A 5,115-nucleotide genomic window follows, 5' to 3' on the forward strand; every position below is an offset into this window, starting at 1 on the left:
TCATGCAACCAGAAGATCCTCATACTTTTTCCTTCAATCTGTCCAACAACATTGGATCTACTACCAGAATCCCAATCCTTTTTCCGCGAGATTATGAGGTATGGGCATTGCACTTCAAAGACTAAGTTCTTAGCCTTGAAGATCGTGGCACCTTGATATGGGAAGCCATGACCCAACAGATGTTTAATCACACTGCTACGATGAGGATCACTTAAACTCAAGCCGAATACAATGCTCTTCTTGTTTACGTTAAAGATGTTCCTCAAGATGAAAAAGACAAGCTGATATGTAACGACAAGGTGATGAGAATAATCATGTTCGGTCTTCCTGCAGGCACGTTTTGTCTGGTAAGTGCCTGTGATAGAACGAAGGAAATATGGGATAGGTTGAAAGAGCTTTACTTAAGTGATGCAGATCTAGAACACTCAGTTCAAACATTACTTCTTTATGAGTTTGGTGCTTTTGCTCAGAAGTCTGATGAGAAGCTTGATCAAACCTTCAATTGTTTTAACCATCTTTTGAGCAGCATTCTTAAGCACAAAATTAGACATGAAACAATAGAGCAAAAGGTCACGTTTATGAATGGTTTGAGGTCCGAACGGAAAGCAGTGATGTCAACAGTAAAAGCTTATGAACAGTTTAAGAGCTACACTTTGGCGAAGCTGGTGGTAATTCTTAAATACAACGAAGATGAAGTAACATATTGTTTCTGGAATGGGATCATTAGCCATGGTTGCAAAGGTAAAAATGTAGCAGAAGAAGATTCGGAGTTCGATCTCTCAGATTGTGAGCTTACGAATGAGGAATACACTCTGATGGTGTCAATTCCCAAAAAGTTTGCTAAGAAGAATTTTGGACGCCTCAAAAATAGGAATTGGCAAGGGAACTACAGTTCTGATAAAGCAAATGATGAGAGCCTCAAGAACTCTCAAAAGGATGAGGTGAAGAAAGAGAATAAGCTGATGGGAGATTCCGGCTATGAATGTAACTATTGTCATGGCAAGAATCATTTGGCCAAGGAGTGTATGTTGAGAAGAATGAGTGAGAAGAAGGATGAAGAAGACGATGAATCTTACTATCTTCGAAAGATAGAAAAGCTTAGAAAGAAAAAGAGTGCTGATAGTGCTAAGCCTGCTTTGATTGTGCAAAAGAGGATGGTGATGAGTTTGGATGTGTTGAAGCCTGTTCAACTGATTCAGAAGATGAGGAAGTTCAGAAGCCCACACATGGTGGATATTTTGTAGTGAAGTCTGGAGTCCCTGAGAACGAGGGAATATGCTTGATGGTTTGTAGTGATGTCTCGGAGCAGAGAGGATACGCCACTCATAGCGGCCAGGCCTCTGCCAACTGTTTTGCTGCAACACCTGTTTCTGAACAGGTCAGTGAATGCGAGAAAGACATCAGTAAGGTACAATCCATACTGAAATCTCTTAATATTCATGTCTCACGTTACAAATCTAAATTAGATGATTTAAGTTAAACTTTCTCTAATTTTAGCGATAGTTTAAAGAGAACTCGTCTAAGCAATTCTAACCTAAGTGATCAAATTAGCAGGATAACAAATAAGAGTTAAGAGAGGAGTATATGGATAGAGAAGTTGGAGTTAGAGCTTAGTAGATCAAAAGATGATGTTACTTATTTTAAAAGAGACAATTTAGCGCTTTTAAAACAAAGAAATATTTTCTGTTTGATTGCGAAGCGGTTACATTTTAACATTATTCAACTGCATCTTGATTGTGCAATAGGTAAAAATATACACAAAATGATTCTACCCTTTCTTGAACTGAAAGAGGATGAAATCAATGTAGAATGCTATAAGCGCAAAGCCATTTTGTCATCAGATGATGTATCAGAATCTTACAAAATTGGACTTGAGAAAATTGAAGCATATATTCAGTCCAAAGAACATAAAAGCATGTTAAAGAAAATGTTGGATGAAAATGATAAAGAACATATTAAATCTGATACTATGGAAAAATTTGACTTTTTCTGCACAAAATTGAGTTCGAAAAACACTTTCTATGTTGAAAATATTTCTGAATTTGACGAAAGTGACATGAGTCAGATTTCTGTAGAGGATGAGATTGAACAAAAACAACACATCAGAACTAACGTCCATTGTGAATGACGATAATGCTAATGGATATGATGAATTTTTCTGGTCTGGTCCAATAGACAATTCGGACGAAACAAAAGGTCTTTCTGAAATGACCTCTTGGAAAACAAAAGGAAAATACGTTTCGGAACCTATGAATTGTGTTGACTTTCGTTGTGACCATGCAGGTCCTAGTGGCACTAAGAATATCTCTAGTGAAACATCCTCCGAGTAAACAACCACGACCGTTAGAAAACAAAAACCTAGAGCTAACATTCATAAGTTAGCTGAGGAACATATTGCTAAGAAAAGGCAACTAAATGCTAGATATCAGAAAAATTTAAAAGAAAGAAAGCGATTCTAGAAATCTAAAAATTTCAATTCCATTAACCAAGAAAGATCTGCAAATCAAAATGCGAAATCCTCTTCAAATCCGAAACCTAAATCATTTTCAAAGCCACAGCCTTTAACTCCATAGGTTTAAAAACCAAAAGTTTTTCTGAAACCATCATTTTCAAAACAAACGAAACCTTTGGAAAAGACAAAACCCATTTTTTTCTCTAAAAACAAATGTTTCAAACTCTGTCAATACATCAAAAGATGTTAAGGGCAAAGGAAAAGTTGTTTCGGAACCTGAAATTTCCTTCAGGGAATCCGAAGCAAATTTGAAAAAGGAGAAAAAGAAGTTTATGAAAAAGGTAGCCAGGCCACACATAGAATCTAAACAAAAACAAATTTCTTTGAACGAAGAGAATCCCAAAGATAAGAGGATTGTTGCTTTCAAAATCACAAAAGGAGAGAATTCCACATTGATAAAAAGATCTTATTTGGTTAATGAAGCTATAAGTTTATCTATTCTTAAGAAAACTTCACGAGGACCCAAGCCGCTTTGGGTTCCTAAACCTCTCTGAATTTTGTAGGTGATCAGTGACGAACAATACAATTTCGAATGATATATTGACAGTGGCTGTTCGCATCACATGAATGGAATGAGAGAAGAGCTGAGGGAATTCCAATTGTTGAAGGACGGAGGCAAAGTGAAGTTTGGAAATAATGCCACAGGGGAAATCAAAGGATATGAAATGATCATGAATGGTGAATTCTCCATTCAGAAGGTAGCATATGTGGAAGGCCTGCAACATAACCTGATAAGCGTCTCTCAACTGGTTGTAGGTACAGGGCTGAAAGTATCATTCGATGACGAGGGATCAAAAATCATAAAGAAGAAAACAAAGGTAGTGCTTCTAAAATACAAAAAAATAGAGAGATGTTTCCTTTGAATATAAAGCCAATCACCAGAAGGCCTTCAATTTGCCTACTTATGAAAGGATCTTCGGATGAAAGTTGGCTATGACACCGAAGGCTATCACATCTCGACTTCAAGGACATCAACAAACTTGTACTTGGCAATATTTTTCGAGGACTCCCTCTTCTAAAGTTTTAGAAGGAACATCTGTGTGTTGTTTGTGAGCTGGGAAAGCAAAGTCGGAAGAGTCACTCGACTATCATCAAACCAAAGTGATCGAGACACTTAAACTACTACGTATAGATCTTTGTGGTCCATCTACCATCATAATTATTTGTGGTAACAAATACATTCTAGTTATTGTTGATGACATTTCTAGATTTACTTGGGTTTATTTTTGTAAACAGAAATCAGATGTAATTTCTAAGCCAAAGGACTTCATCATGTAGATCGAACTTCAATTGTGAAAGCTCGTTTGGAACGTTCAGTGTGATAATGGTTATGAATTCAAAAACCAAGTGTTTGAAGAATTCTTGACTGAAAAGGGAGTTGCTCACAACTTCTCTACTCTTTACACTCCTCAACAGAATGGTGAGGTTGAAAGACGAAATCGATCTCTTTGCGAAGTTGCAAGGACTATGCTATCATTTGCGAACCTTCCATTATATTTCTGGGCTGATGCGATCGGAACTGATTGTTTCACTCAGAATCGTTCTCTAATTAATAAGAGATTTCTTATCACTTCTTATGAGATTCTGAATAAACAAAAACCTAACGTTTAGTTCTTTCATGTTTTTGGTTCCAGGTGCTTCATATTTAATTCAAAAGAACAATGGAACAAATTCGATGTAAACACTGACGAAGGAATCTTTCTGGGGTACTATCTTACTTCTACGACATATAGGGTTCTGAACAAGAAATCCAAAAGGATTGAAGAAACCTATTATGTCACATTTGACGATAACTATCTTAAGAAGTATCAAAAGACTAATTGTCAAGCTGAGGAAATCTTCCTTTCATCAAATCTGATGACGAATCGTCTTTCAAATCTTCATGAGGAATTCATGAATTTGTTTGATGAGCCCAAAAAGGCTATTTCTTCTGAGTCAAATTCCCTAGATAATAAGGAAGATAAATTGAAGTAAATCATCGACAATGCTGCCTAAGATCTTGGAAATGAACCACCTACTCTGAACGGTTCTGATATTCCGAAGGACTCTGAAATTCCACCTTCACCATAAGCTACTAATTCACATGTTCAGGGGGAGGGTTTTACTTCATCCTCCACATCTGATTCACCTGTTCAGGGGGAGAATTCAAATCTGGAAGTCCCCAATGAAATTCCCATCCAAAAAGAAAATCTTATTCCAAACATAGAGCCACATGCACTATTCTAGGGGGAGAATGAGAATGCAAATAATGACTCAGACGCTCAGTCGGATTTTGAAGACGTAAAGGCAGAATTGGATCCATCTTATGATCTGAATTACCCTCCTTTCAAAAAATTGACCACAGACCATCCTAAGTCTCAAGTTATTGGAGAAGCTACTTCTGGAGTTCTCACTAGAGCTAAAAAAATTGAATCAGACTACATTATTTTCCGAAATGGAATTTTGCATGTTTAATTCTTTCATCTCCAAAATTTAGCCAAAAATAGTATAGATTGCTCTTGATCATTTTGATTGGGTGTAAGCAATGCATGAAGAACTCAATGAGTTTTAGCACAATAAAGAAGGCAATGTGATCATAATCAAAGCACGATTAGTTGTGAAAG

The sequence above is a fragment of the Lactuca serriola genome, chromosome 5, assembly GCF_051521515.1.
Source record: "Lactuca serriola cultivar US96UC23 chromosome 5, Lser_US96UC23_V15, whole genome shotgun sequence".
Classification (NCBI taxonomy): Eukaryota; Viridiplantae; Streptophyta; class Magnoliopsida; order Asterales; family Asteraceae; genus Lactuca; species Lactuca serriola.